Raw genomic sequence first — 16996 nt, forward strand, 5'->3', positions numbered from 1 at the left:
ACTGAGAAAAGAGGCTCTGAAGTACAGTGTCTATTCAAGCGCTTAATCTTTTCCAAACCGTGCTGGCTATGCGATGAATGGGACAAAAAACAGGAAGTAAACCACCAGAGTGACAACAATGAAGGGATTATCAAATTAAATTGAAATTTAGCATGCATCATTAACACATTCTGTCCATACTTGATGCCAACTTTCAAAGCAGTAGCCCTATCTTTTCAAAAGTTATTAGAGTTGAAAGTGAAGACTGTGGACAAGGTTTTTCAGAAATGAAAAAGGGATTCTAAGGAAACACCTAATCACACTATTCTACAGAAAATGCTCGAGATAGACTGTTAAAAAACACACTTTCCTGCCCGTTTTATGATACCAAATTTTAGAATGATGTAAAAGAAGACCCGCTCTTTCAGAAAATATGAACAAGTCAAGTTCGGCTAGGTTGACCCATTTCACTTATTTACAGTCCTCACGCAAAATCAGTGTGTGCGACTTTATGTTCGTTTTGAGGTGCACGGTCACATATATATACATTATATATATATATATCATATATATTATACATATATATATATCATATATATATATATATATATATATATATTTGACCTTGCACCTCAAAACAAACAAAAAGTCGCCAGACATGAATTTTTTTGTTAAGAGCATATTCTGAAAGAGCAGACTTTAAGCTTTAAAATGATGTATAACTCAAATCAAATCGACCCTCCTAACCTATCTAAATATTGGAAAGAAAGCACAAACTCAGGAAAAGTGTGAACTGAGAAAAGAGGCTATGAAGTACAATGTCTATTCAAGCGCTTAATCTTTACCAAACCGTGCTGGCTGTGCGATGAATGGGACAAAAAACAGAAAGTAAACCACCAGAGTAACAACAATGAAGAGATTATCAGATTAAACTGAAATTAAACATGCCTCATTAACACATTCTGCTCATAATTAATGCCAACTTTCAAAGCAGTAGCATTATCCTTTCAAAAGTTATTAGAGTTGAAATTGAAGAGTGTGGACAAGGTTTTTCAGAAATGAAAAAGGGATTCTAAACACACACCTAATCACACTATTCTACCAAAAATGTTCGAGATAAACTGCTAAAAAACACACTTTCCTGCCCGTTTTATGATACCAAATTTTAGCATAATGTAAAAAAAGAACCACTCTTTCAGAAAATATGAAAAAGTTAAGTTCGGCTAGGTTGACCCATCTCACTTATTTTCAGTCCTCACGCAAAATCAGTGTGTGCGACTTTATGTTCGTTTTGAGGTGCACGGTCATATATGTATATATATATATATATATATATATATATATATATACATTTATTCATTTATATAATTGTAATATATATGACTTGAATAAAATGATTTATATGTCGAGAGGAAACAAGTTTGTTATCACGACATAATGTAAAATGAATATTTTTAACATATCTACGTTACCAGTGAATATTTCTATCTTCAGTTACGGATATAACACAAATAGGTGAAACAACAATTGAACCGACCTCTGGAGGCAAACTCACGGATTCAACTTCACCAGGATATCCAACAGGTACACAACTAGTCCAGATTCTGGACGTTTTTTTATCATTACGCATCCACGCGCCGCTTCACCGCTTATCGCGCTATCCCCTGTAACCGCTAAGTGCCAACAAACCTGTCAAGATGCGTGCGTGCGCGGCAAATTGATACACGAGCGTACGGTGGGGCATACGCGTGCTGTAGCGGTGTGTGCGCGCGGTAAATGATCACACAAAACAGTCCAGGCAGTGGACTAGTACACAACACGTTCTGATTTAATACCGCAGTAAGCAACAACCAAAAAAAAAAAAAAAAAAAGAAAGAATGACGTAAACACTTGTTTCAGTAAATATTGTTCGTACATGATTGTGAAAAAGAAATAATTGTGTCATATACCATACTCATATATATATATATATATATATATATATTTGTTTTCTTTTTTTTTTTTGGGGGGGGGGAGGTGGTTATCAAACTGGTAGATTAATACGAAGGGACATTTAACCTATAAGTGAACACACTAGGTTTTCTTTTCCTCCAAGGCACAAAATAAAAATGTAAAGATTGCAGAAATTGACATTTTGTCATTCATTTGCAAATGACCTTCAAGATAGCAATGACAAAAACAGACCAATTATAAACAATTAAAGACATCTAATATGAAAAAAAAGGTTTTCGTGCCATTGTATATCATTGTACCCTCAAGCGAATATAAAGTTAGAAATTAAAGGGGAAATAGGGATTTTCTCTCACCTCATACGTGGATTGACTTAGGGAGTAAAAGCTGCAGAGGTTACAAAATGGACAGAATTTCTTTATTTTATTCCTTTTATTTAGGGATTGATGAATGCATGAGACGAAATCATGAACCAAATGAAAATTTTCAATTTCATTAGTTTAAAATGATATTCAAATTTCTACAGCTTTTTACATTGTTTCTTCTCTAATGTCATTTGAATTTGGGTTTGACCAAAAATTCTTCATTTTATTTCGTAAATTACTTCCTTTCTTTATCTTTGGGGGCTTTAAGACATTATACAGGTCAACGCTTGATTTTGGGAATATTAATTTGTGTTTCCTATTGTGTTAGAATTATCGTTTGTTTGTTTGTTTGTTCTTTGTTTTTATTTTCTCTTTGGAAGATCACGTGCGCATGATTTATATTTTTTACATTTTTCGCAATTTTTGATTTTGTTCCTTGAAAGAGAAAGAAAGAAAAAGAAATGTCTCCATTCATGCTTAAAGTTCCCTTTTTCTTTGACCTAGTATATATATATATATTTTTTTTTTTTTTTTGGTCGGTTTATGTAAAGTGGTCACGTATTGAAAAAAAAAAAACAAACATACAATGAATTTGATAGTGCATGGTGTTAACAATGATACCAACACATTAGTGCTCATTTCGTTCGTCGATAATCTTGTTAGAACATGTCAGAGTGTGAGTGTGTGGTTGTGCCGGGGGGGGGGGGGGGGGGGGGACCATGGCTTTCACTATTTCATCATCGAATCAACTGGATAGCTGGGGACACTTACTCTGGACCATACATCAAGCATTACAACTCTTGCAACCCACCCATCACCTTGGATTAGCAATAGTTAAAAGAATTAAAATTTGAGAAATTCGGGATGATTTGCTTTGTTTCTTAACGATCGAAATCTTATCCGTATGAAAATAGCAGACTGTGATTTTGTTTTCCTGTCATATTGGAACATCATTCCAGAGCGATGTTTGGTTTGCTGGTGCAGATATAGTAATCAAAGAACAAGATGGTAAATTCACGCCCCGTCTGGCAAGTCATCTTGATGAGAATGAGATCATGTATGCAAAAACTGATGCAAAATATTTTAACCCCTCTACCATTCTTCTCTTCTTCTTTCTGTTTTCTGCCATTATTTCTGTATTATAGATGTCTCGGAGCCCTGTGACTGTACGTCATCTGCTATGTTGACCACAGCGTCAATGATGGATTTACTGCTTGCTATTTTGGTTGCAGTAAATGCTGGACAGTCTTAGAAACAGATCACAACGCTCAGAAGGAGGACTAATCTTTACGAAGTCTTCATACAATTCATTTTTAAGTTAGCAGGGAATTATTCTTCACGGGCACTGGTGTTACATAATTGCCTAATGTGCACCTCCACAAAGCATGCCAGCTTTGGAAGAAAAACCGTGCTTTTTTTTAACTTAATACGACTTTACAGAGGAGTTTTTGCTTCAAATGATAAACTGGCAGTTCAGAAAATAAAGAAAAATATTATTTAAATATACATTTGCAGGCTTTCTTCTAAATATAGCTCTGTCACTTTCAATGCACTCCGCCTTATAGCGATTAATCGACATGGTTGGATATTGCATGATTGTGCTTTTTAAGGAATTTATTTCAATTTGATTGCTGTAGTTCAAGCAATCAAATACGTGACTATTTGTTAAGTAATGACACACACATACACACACACACACACACACACACACACACACTAATCTGGCAATTATTCGTATGTCTACATGCAAACATGCAAATTTTATTGCAGTTAGTGTACCTAAAATATATTATAAGTACAATGATAACACATGTGGCTTGATTGCTTTTTTTTTTAGTTCCAACAAGGCACACATTCTTCTAGCATTTGATTTTCCACAAAAATGAAAATTGTGTTTGCATGCCTAAAATACAAAAATGAAGCACATAAGTGATGATTCCAAATGCCTGTGTTGCCTTTCATGCCCTTCCAATAAGGATCAATCTGTCTTCAGTCACAGAGTTTCCCTTTGGTCAAATTATTATGCGTGCAAAGTGATTTAAATTCACACTCCATTCATTCTCTTCATGCCTTTAATATAGGACCGCCGCATCAGGAGGAAACGAGCACTACGCGAGTAAAATGAATTTTAAGAGCGGAAGAAAATGTTGATTGTCTCATTTTCATGTGATTTGCGATATGTTTTGATGTTTTTTTTTTCACTTTTTGTAATATTACCTAACATTCTTACAATCAAGCGAATGATGTATCATGGGGTACCGTATGACCTAAAAATCGTGGAGATTTTTTTTCTTTTTTTTTTGTTCCGTTTACAACATTCTCCGTTCGAATTGAAACAAAAATGTTAAGGTCTTATTAGAAGTCAAACAATAATTCACGTGATTTATATGAAACTTCAAATACATAAGCAGGCAAAAACATAAATAGAAATTAAGATCTGTAAGTGCTGTCATGTAAGGTATACTCTGTATACACTGAATGCCTTTATAAGCCCCTTCCGTAAAAATATGCTCTTCATTCTGTGCCTAAACGTTACTTCGTCAACGTTGTCACGGTAAGTTGTCTCCAACCTGAGGTACTATAAACAAAAATACCACTCTGATACTCAGTTTGTTTGTTTTTATCTGTTACAGAAATTTCGATGCGACTGTCTATACTATATTGAACGTCTTCAAATCGGGAGTTATCTATAAAGTACTAAACGAAATCAATGCTAAAACAAAACAGAATCCATGTAGACATCGAGGTGTTTTGTACATTCATGACATTACTCTATCATCATTGAAATTCTGAAATCGTCTCATTTCCTATTTGGAAGCCCAATCATTTTTTTTTTCATATTATTGTATTGCCTTTAAATAGGTAATTGAGTATATGAATATAAGAACGACCCAAGTCCATGGAAGACCATTTTGAGTAAACTAAAAAAAAAAAAACTTCATATCGTTTTTATTTGTCCAATAATATTCTATTTAGATGTGATGGGAAGGCAACATTGCATATACAAATTAGATCATATATTATTATGACAATTAACATTAACATTAATTGTGGAGAGGCCATTTTGTGTGGTGGACTTGGGTCGTTCTTTGATTCATATGGACTTGGGTCGTTCTTTGATTCATATACATGATATTCTGCTATAGAGATGAGAGAAGGATGAGAAAGGGCGCTATTATATGAATGTAAGAATGACCCAAGTCCTTCATTCTTAGATTAATATAAGATTTAACTCATTCATTTCAGGCACTTCCGGGGGTAATTATGATTTATCATTTATACACAAGACGAGTCCAAGCATAAGCTACAATTTCACATGTCAAAATGAATTTGGCCAAAAATTGGACTTCGGTCGTTCTTATATTCAGGTTTTCAATTACGTTAACGTACAATGTAACCACAAAAATGTACAACCATATTTCATCTACAAAGCTAGAATGGCATTGAATGTGTCCGCACATGGAAATACACCGTTTGTAGCTTGCATAAGCTCTGAATTCCTTTACCAACATGTTAACCAACTTTTACTGCTTAGTGTCTGTAGACTGTACGAATGCATTAAAGATATTCTCCTCTTTTCATCGTTTTGGTTTTTTGTTTTGTTTTGTTGTTGTTTTTTTAATTTCCTCAGTTTGTTACACTTTATCGTATGACCTTTTTGCCTTTCGTAGATATTGTGTGGACTCTATATGTAAGAATAATTAAGGTGTATGCGTAAATTGTATTCTGAAGATGAGACAACATATATTTGAAAAATTGAAAGTCATAATTCTTTATTGTGCAAAGTGACGCTTTCAAAAACTATGGTGGCGTTACATTTCTAAGTTTTCAATAATTAATAGCGATAACATTTGAACAGTATGAAGCAGAATCGAGATTTTTCGAGTCAAATTGTATATCAAGGTTATTCAAAATGCTTGCAAACAGGGAGAAAAGTGTGTCATCCTAAAAGCCGTGAGTGACTTGTTGTTTCACCATCTCCATTGTCTATTTCTGTATTGTGTGTTCCTGTAATAATTACGGAAAGAGAGTACTCGAACAAATTTTGCTAAAACCAAAACAAAAACAAAAACAAAAACAAACACGATAAAGTACACATGCCCCAGACTCTACTGGAATGCTCTTTCCCCGAAATGACAAGCTGCTTTATATTCCTTCAGACGTTAATTAAAAGAGTCTTTATTGAACGCACTTTTTTTTCCGACACCGATTGGATTTGCAATGTGTTAAGAAATAATAATCGTGGTGTGTCATTTCCCGATCGAAGAAACTTGTCACCACGCTGCAGATTGCAATCCGGACTTTACCGTCACGCTCCCCGACCACTTTTTAGCATTCTAATTCGTTTCCTTCTGTCCTTCCTTCTCTATGCCTCTTTCTCTCTTTCTACCCTGAGCTTGACGGAAGGCATAAAATGACTTAATACGTAGCTGTACATGTCACTTGATCTGTTTTGCTGAACATATCCTTGTGATAGTTCTAATGAAACAACAGTTTATTATATACCAAAGTAGGCCGTACATGTAATCATGTATACTCTGGAAACAAATAATAGCTCGGTCAGAGTTATGAATCACATTTTATTATAGTTTTATTTTCTCTTTCTTTTGTATTAATAGGCATATTTCGTTTCCATTATGGTACCATTAAAACACTTGGTCTGAACTTCTATCCGTTCTCCGTTTCTCTTTCACAAACACTGATTATTCGCTAATTATAGCCAAACAAGCTACCTTTCATGTAGGTTCTGCCATGCTTCTCTTTGTACAATCCCATTTCGATTTCGACAAGTCGTCGTTATGATTACTGTATTATTATCAAGTATGTATATTATTTTGTTGCTTTGTTCATTGATGACAAGGTAAAATCACTTGTGCTATTATGTTTGATGTAATATTCATAATAAATGTGACCGTGAATTGAAATTCGAAGGAGAGGTGCCAGCCAATATACTAAATTCATGTATCATATGTTTGTGTGTGTTATGCATATTATTTTTTTTTCTATTATTTGATATTGGAATGCGAATGTCAAAGCATTGCTCCCTTGGAAAGCAGACCATGGGGCATGAAGAGAACAACCTTGCTTTTATAAAGAAGATATTGAATAAATAACTAAATAAATGAATGAATAAAGATAACCAACAATACCATCCACGATTATCATACAGAATTTATATTTATTGTTATCATCTTCATTCAAAATAATGATGATAACAATGTTTTAGTGATGTTATACTACTACTACTATGAATAATAGCATTATATACTTATAATGACAATAATAATGATGACAATGATAATAATAATGTTGTCAATATTATTATTATTCTCATCATTATCATCATAATCTTACTAATATCAGCGACTTTTGCTGTGCATTTCGTCACCAAATCAAACATTACAACAGTATAATGATACGATGCTTGTAACATTGTACACGTATTAAAGAATGTCCCAGTGTTTGGGGTGGTAAAGGTAATATGGATAGCTGTTCATCTGAAGCACGCCAGCCCAAACATGTCATATAGTTAGACTGTACCTATTGTGTTGATTTTTTATAACAAATGTAAGAATGATCATACACAATCTCTCGTCGGTGGTTTACGAGATTCTCTGCAAGCTAGTACACAGTAAGAGACACTTAAAAAAATATGAGAGTAGGAATGCGCCTTTGAGTCAGATGTGAAATGCAAGGTGTAGACTGGTGACGTACGAGTGGTGCAAAGACTTAAAGGTTTTATCCTCTTCATAGAGTGATAGTATATTTCGGTCAAACGGACGGTTGGCTCGGAGCAACTAAAACACTTAAACACTAACACTAAACAGTCTCATTATGCGTTCTCATTCTTACTTAAAATCGTTTTTATGCGAGAACATGAATTTTATTTATTGAATGTATTAATAAATTACTTAATTCCAGTTCTACCTGGGTATTAGCAATTTCTACACTATATTTTCCTAGTTAATTGATTCCACCATACTTTAGTTTAAAAAAAAATGCAGGAAGGTTATATAGGAGGCTTGCTTCATGTCTGACCAAGAGTAAGGATTCCCTTTGACAAATTTCTATGAGTAGCTCTGGTCTAAAGCAAATGAAATAGGGGCTCTACAAAGGCAAGCTACTTTTACGTGATCCTGTCAAGCAATTGTACTTCTCTGATAAAATATCTTATGATTACACATTAACCTGCCCGATTGTTATTATTTTTTGAAACAGAAGATAAAAAATGAGCAACAAAATGCAACTAATACTTACATTCCAGCTTAATTCCTAGCGCATGGGACTGATAGTGATGATGAGCCTTCGCTCGCGGCCTCGCCAGGTCCTCGATTCGCCGCATACCTCACGTGTGTTACCGTCTGAGTAGGGATTTTACGAAGCGGCGAATACGAACATTCACCACTTCGTAATGTCACAAATGGCAGCATTTCGACATTTTGAAAAGTCGTCATCACCGAAAAATACATGTTTTTTGTGCATTTTGCGATTTGATATTTTGGGACAGAGTTTGATATGGACATTCAAAAATGGGAAAAAAAATGAATTTTGAAATTCACCGGTTCGTAATGAGACGAACGAAATATTCTGCTATTCATATGTTTGTTTGTTTTTTTATCAACCATACTTGTGTCTTTATGTGTTTTTGGTAGACCGTGTTATATTCAAATTAAACAGATACCCATTGTGTCTCTTCTCTGACGAAATGGTTTGACAGGAGTAAAGTAAACGTAAAGGACAAATTACTCCATGAGGAAAATTGTTTGACTTCCAGAGGTATGTCAACTTTCGCCCCAACTCTGCATTATGCCGTGTAGTTTCTTGTTTCAGCTTAATGTAACAACACGAAATTCCAAAGTACGAATAATAACATCGCACTTCCAACGTTGATATAATACTTTTCTTGTAATGTCTGTTCTATGAAATTCAGTGCTTCAATTTGCCACAAAACGCCATTCACCACTCTGCACAGCATGCATGGTACATGCAATTACGACTTTCCTCACACGTTGCATGTTCTGAAAATGAGAGATTGATAAATACCCTTTAGACATTCAGCAAAAGGAAGTTCGGTTTGCTCTTACTGTGGATTTAAAATGACACGGTAAGTCTATACATCGTGCCAAGCGATAAGCCATTAATACAATAATAATAGTACTCTTTGACTCGAATTAACGAAGGTGGTTCAAATGAAATCATGTTTTAAACCAAGGAAAAATCAAACATGGAGCGCCAAGTGTCGCGCGGAATATTTCTTTACGAAATTGGTCATTCGTCGACAAAATGGCCGTTTCGTTAACGAAATTATCATTTTGAGGACAAAATTTGCATTTATTTACAAAATGTTGTCATTTTGTAACAATATAATCATTTTATCGACGAAATGACTGATTGCGTAACGAAATATTGCATGCGACTCTTGGCGCACTATGGTTTTTGTCCATGGATTCAACCATGGTTTCATTTGTACCACCATCGTGAATTCGGGCCTTTATGTCGTAAGAACGATCTGTCTTCAAAATAATATCAGCTTTGATCAAAAGCATGTATCACAATTTGAATTTAAAGAAGCATAATCACGAATGCTAATGTTGGTTATGCTGTGACATAAATTAACAAACTCTCTCTTGTTTGCGTCTTTTTTTAGACAATTTTGGGAATTAGGCCCTATGTGTAATGACATGGATAATGCAGTTTTTAAAATTATGCAAAGTTTGTTTACCGTATGGCTTTTCTATCGTATAAACATTCAAATTCTTATTTGGAGACACCACTGAGCATTACTGAATTGCCTTTGTCAATTTGGTGTCTGCAGCAGACAGGATGCACAATCGATTTTATACAATGACACCATTCACAAACCTTGGACTGTAAACAAACCCTACACGGGACCACAAAAGTTTTTATCCTCTGTTGTGACTTTATTATTGCTATTTCTAGTGCTGCCAATACGCGGAACAACTACAATAATATATATATATATATATATATATATATATATATATATGTATATATATATATATATATATATATATATATATATATGGCTGTCCATCGATTTCGATGATGACTGAGACGATCTATGTGTAAGGATGCGAGTCAGTTCTTATTACGCTTCCTGACCGTGGCTCCACAGACCAATTCTACTTGTACTGGGGAAGTTGCAGGCAGTGCATGCATAAGGTTTGTCTGTTTCTTGTAAGCAAGAAGCTTTGGCATGTCTTAGTGTTCTCTTCTCCTCTGCTGCCTGATGTCGCTCTCTCTCAGGAGATTCCTCAAGTATGTCCGATTTACGGCAACCTTCTCCAGACTATTTGGCGGGATCTTGGCCAGCAAAAGTCAACCCTCTATGGAGAACTGAAAACAGGCAGAAGACCCATTGGCCGTCCCCTCCTCCGCTTCAACGACACCTTGAAAGATATTAGTATATGCTTGAATGTTACATGAGCTGTATAGTCTAAGATGAAATAGCATCTGTTTTCAGGTTTTGCTAAATGTGAAACAAAAATGTGTCCACATCACTGTAATGGCTGTATTTTCTCCCATATTACATATAATAATAATGATAATAATAATAATAACAATAATAATAATTACTATTATTATTATTATTATCATTATATATATTACATATATATATATATATATATATATATATATATATATATATATATATGTATATATATTGTGACGAACTCGCCTTCGTGTCGTGATTGTGAGAGTATTTGACTGTCTGTACAAATGCCTCCGCGAGCCGTGTCAGGATGGCCGAGTAGGCGAGGCTCGTTTTGTTGCAGTTTACAACGATCCTGTTTATTATTACAATTATTAGTTTGTGCGCTATACCAATATTACTTTTGTATCAGGAGCCGTTCACCTTGAAGAATTATCTACTCTTCTGGATGAACAACTTCCACGGAGAAGTGACCTCATAGTATCAGGTGATTTCAACATTCAGATGGATCTGCCTTCGCCTAATACCAAGAAGTTCACAGATCTGATGGCTAGTCATAATCTTCAGCAGCATATTCAAGAAGCCACCCATTTCCGAAGGCATATACTTGATTTGCTCATGACAAGGCAAGATGATGGGACAACTGTCCAAAATATCAGGGTCTGTGACGGCATCTCTGACCACGTTGCCATTATGTGTGAAGTCAAGACTCCTGTCAAAATCTCCTACAAGAAAATGATATCAACCCGGAAAGTGCGATCAATTAACATTGGTATGCTGCGTGAAGATCCGATGATGGAATCTCTTCCTTTTATATGCTCAAGTGCTGAAAATGTTGAAAAAGCTATCAGCAATTATAACTCTACTTTGTCGACGGTTCTGGACAAGTACGCCCCTATCCAGAAGCGCTGAATTACCCTTCGCCCAAACACTCAATGGTACAATGAAGAAATTACAAGTGCGAAACTGCGTCGAAGGCAATTACAGAGAAAATGGAGGAAATCGTTGTTAGAGATTGATAGGCAGTTGTATTGTAAACAACGTCAATATGTCCGTTCACTACTCAGGAAAGCGAAAAGTGAATATCATTCTAAACAAGTTAATGACTGTGGAAAAGACACAAAGAAACTCTTTCAGGTTGTAAACAAGCTTCTCGGCAGAAAACAGAAATACCCTTTTAATACCTGAGCATGACTCTGACAAAGAATTGGCTAACCAGTTTAATCGGTTTTTCGTCGATAAGATAGCGAATAATAATCAATACGCTTATCCTTAGCATGTGTCCGTGTGGTTAAAAGCGAAGCTGAAGTTGCAACTACTTCAAAATTAGACTCACTAAATCCAACCTCTGTAACTGAGGTTAAGAATATGATTATGAAGTTTCCAAATAAGTCATGTGAATTAGACCCTTTTTGTACGGATCTGATTTAAAAAAAAAAGGTGTATCAGTGACTGCCCCTGCCACTACGAGCATAATAAATGGCAGTTTTGCAGCAGGTGTTGTGCCAAATGAATTGAAAACAGCGGTGATATTTCCAACCCTCAAAAGACCTCATTTATACATAAGAGCATGTTATACAATTGTCGACCAATTTCAAACCTGCCATTTGTTAGCAAAGTTATGGAACGTGTTTCCTGTTCACGCCTACGAGACTAATTGCAGGAGAATGATTTTCTTGATAGCCACCAATCAGTGCATCGCCCTGATCATAGTGTAGAGACATTACTTACTATTCTAAGACCTAACTGATCAATGCTTGAGACAGATGGATGCTGGGAATATCACTGCGGTTGTTTTACTTAATATGTCGGCAGCTTTTGATACTGTTGACCATTCCATTCTCACCCAGACTCTCAGATCTGTTGGTGTCACAGGACTTGCATTAGAGTGGTTTCAATCTTACCTTACCAGCCGTTCACAATATGTTAAAGGGGAAGGCTAGTAACTGATCAGTGGGAATCAGTGGAAATGCTGGGAGATGATTGTTCCAATCCTTATGGGATTCATTCAAGAGTTCATTGTATATCTATTGTTGTGTGAAAATGATTTGCTTCAGAATGGTCTCATATTCAAGTAATGTGCAGTTTACTGCTTCCAGGTTAGCGTCCCTGGTCAGTGACGGAGCATTAATCTGCACATTACTTGAATATGAGACCGTTCTGAAGCAAATCATTTTCACACAACAATAGATATACAATGAACTCTTGAATGAATCCCATAAGGATTGGAACTATCATCTCCCAGCATTTCCACTGATTCCCACTGATCAGTTACTAGCCTTCCCCTTTAAGATCAAAGACAGTAACTCTGATCCGGCCGCACTTACTTGCGGTGTCCCGCAAGGGTCTGTAGGTGGACCACTTCTATTCTCACTATATCTTTCAAGGATTAGACTCATTTTTGAAAGACACGACATTCAGTATCACTGTTATGCAGATGATATACAAATCTTTGTATCTTTTTCACCAACCAGGATTGAACTCTCTGAAGCTGTAAAACGATTGGAATTATGTATTGATGATGTTATGGCATGGATGGAAAGAAATGGTCTCAAATTTAATGACAGTAAGTCAGAATTTATTTCCTGCACCAAGGTTGGCTTTCGACTTTTGCTACCAACTTTTGCTACCAACTTTTGTTACCAACTCAGTCAAGCGAAGGTGGAACACATTTCTTAATCATGTGGTGGCACAGGTATAGCGTAGGTAGACACAGACCAGGCAACGTGACGACTGGAACTTGGATTGGGCACGGGGGCATATGCGCCAAGTCACATTACCAACTACTCTCGAAATCCGATGGTGACAACTGGAACTTGGATTGGGCACGGGGCATCTGTGACAAGTCACATTACCGCTACTCCCGAAATGCAATGACTTGCTAGTTGTCTCCTCAGGAACGGTCCTCTAGCTCTGGAACATGTGCCACCACTCTGCAAACCGTTGAATACAGCAGGACTCTCAAGAAGACACAGTAGAGGCATCAGCTCAGAACACATGTACAACTAAATACACAGAGAAGAGGACATGTACAACACACTATTAATTTGTCATAAACGGGCTGCTTACTGCAGGCTATGTCAGTGGACTATCTATATGTTTCATCTCCTATTTCGCTTTGAAGAGCTAAATCTGCACAGCCCTATATCGGCGAGGAGTATTCCCGCAGAACTGACTCAAACAATTTACAATATTGACGTGGTTATCAACTCGTACAACGATTAGAATACATCTTAGCAGTATCGCTTTTACCTGGTTACTAACATTCGCCATGTATTAATGCAAACTTGTCCACGACAAACAAGTAACCACATATTCAATAATAAATGTTTAAACTCATTATAATGCACTTCCATATTAAAACGATTGCCCAACGTTCCGATTGTGCGCCCCTTTCTATGCTACAAGCACAATCGATCATAACAAATTATAATCAAACGGTTAAATCGAATCGGCTCCAACGAATTTCTGTACAATATATACAATATGTGACCGTGCATCACAAAACAAACCAAAAGTCGCACCCCTTGATTTTATGTGAGGACTCAAGAAAGGTGAAGTGGGTCAACAGGGTCAATTTTGAGTTTTCCATATTTTCTGAAAGAGCTATTCTTCTTCTACATTAATCTTGAGTTTGGGATCATAAATTGAATGAGAAAGTACGTTTTTAGCAGATTTTCCACAACCCCTTTTGTGGTAGAATATGTGATCACGTTTTTCTTATATGCCCCTTTCATTTCCTGAAAATCCTTTGCACCCTCTTCACTCTACGAACTCTTGAAAGGATGATGCTACTGGTATGAAAGAAGACATTTAACATGGTCAAAATGTGGTAATAGACCATGTTCAATCTCAGCTTAATCTGATAATCCCTTAATTGTTGGTGCTGCAGTGGTTAACATCAGGTTTTTGTTGCATTCATGGCACAGGTAACACGGCTTATTAAAGATTATAAGCACTTGAATAGACCCCGTACTTCAGAGTCTCTTTTCTCAGTTCACACTTTCCAGAGTGTGTGATTTCTTTCCAATATCTATATAGGTTAGTAGAATCCATTTGAATTGACTTATACATCATTCTAAAGCTTAGAGTCTGCTTTTTTAGAATCTGCCCTTAACTAAAAATACATGCATGGCGACTTTTTCGTTGTTTTGTGGATCAGGGTCAGAGTCTCAAATACGCCATGGATCCAACGAAAATTTTTTTTGTTGTAGTTGTTACATTGTTATGATGTTATGTTGTTATAACTCATGTTTGTAAAAACTTACCATTGTCTTAGTATACACTACACTGACGAAGGTCTGAGGCAGATTGAAAATTTTGTAATAAAAACAACTTCTCGTTGGATCCATGGCGTATTTGAGACTCCTTCTTCTTATATATATATATATATATATATATATATATATATATGTGACCCTGCACCTCAAAACAAACAAAAAGTCGCAAGACATGAATATTTAGTTAAGACCATATATTGAAAGAGCAGACTTTAAGCTTTAAAATGATGTATAACTAAAATCAAATGGACTCTCCTAACCTATCTAAATATTGGAAAGAAAGCACAAACTCGGGAAAAGTGTGAACTGAGAAAAGAGGCTCTGAAGTACAGTGTCTATTCAAGCGCTTAATCTTTCCTAAACCGTGCTGGCTGTGCGATGAATGGGACAAAAAACAGGAAGTAAACCACCAGAGTAACAACAATGAAGGGATTATCAAATTAAATTGAAATTAGATATGCCTCATTAACTCATTCTCTCCATAATCAATGCCAACTTTCAAAGCAGTAGCACTATCCTTTCAAAAGTTATTTGAGTTGAAAGTGAAGAGTGTGGACAAGGTTTTTCAGAAATGAAAAAGGGATTCTAAAGACACACCTAATCACACTATTCTACCAAAAATGTTCGAGATAAACTGCTAAAAAAATAAACTTTCCTGCCCGTTTTATGATACCAAATTTTAGCATAATGTAAAAGGAGACCCGCTCTTTCATAAAACATGAAAAAGTCAAGTTCGGCTAGGTTTACCCATTTCACTTATTTTCGGTCCTCGCGCAAAATCAGTATGTGCGACTTTATGTTTGTTTTGAGGTGCACGGTCACACACACACACACACACACACACATATATATATATATATATATATATATATATATATATATACACATATATACATTAAAATACATATTGCCAATAACATAAGAGGAATGGTGATAGCATACTATAATAACATATGCAAATATTTTCTTTTTCCCCAGACTGCTATATACCACGCCTAACTAATGAAATCAGTGTAGAGTTTGTCGTCAAAAGAGGGCGATAGATTGACTCTCATCAAATAGTTTGGTTATTGATTGTGGGCAGTTCTCTAACTCGCCCTCAGAGTGTGTCTTGTTTCCTTGTTGAATGTTTCATTTAACTGCATGTGTAGAAAGCGGGACGGTCTATCCATTGGGAGACTTTTCAACCCTAAAGAAGTCATCAACGGTAAGACATATCTCCATTAACCAGGTTGTGGAGACCCCGTCTGGTATCTCTGTTCTCTAGGACCATGGTATTGTAATTAATTTGCCTGCAATCTATTGAATATTCAAAAAAGTATCACCACTATGTTTCGATGCTTCTTTAAATCATAGATTAAAAATCTATCGGTCAATGCAGTTAACGGTAACGCAGTGTTGTGGTTGGGTCTAGTATGCTTGTATAATTCGTTTACACTATCAGTGTCGAAATTACACGTCGTAGCAACGCAACACTGCATTCAACACTTGCATCCATAAACCTTAATTTAATGTTATACAAACAAGTCATATCTTCCCGCTTCTTTCTCGATTTCTACATTCAAAGAAAAAAAGCGGTTGTGAATCTATGTCCTATGATCAGCCTCGTGACATGCTACCATAATATACAACAACAAGAAAGAAACTATTAACGTACAGCTTTAAGTGTTTGCAAGTATTAAAGCACACAAACAAAACGATAATTAATTTTTCATGTCGCTAACTGCATTTTGCTGATTCTACAAGATGTTAAAATCAATTTCGTATCATCTTATACTATTCTGATGTTATTCCCATGATTACAAATAAAGTCAAATAATGTAGTCTTGCGTCTCTCTTTCTCTCTCTCTCTCTCCAAGACAAAATGCATTTTGTACCACCTTTAAAATAAAAGGACATGTTTACGCAATAGATGTGCAACTGTAGTGACAATGCAAAAGTTATGACGACTTCAAAACGTTTACACG

This window comes from Diadema antillarum, unplaced genomic scaffold (genome assembly GCF_040938485.1).
Source record: "Diadema antillarum isolate AM-2024a unplaced genomic scaffold, OU_Dant_1.0 seq00001324_RagTag, whole genome shotgun sequence".
Lineage (NCBI taxonomy): Eukaryota > Metazoa > Echinodermata > Echinoidea > Diadematoida > Diadematidae > Diadema > Diadema antillarum.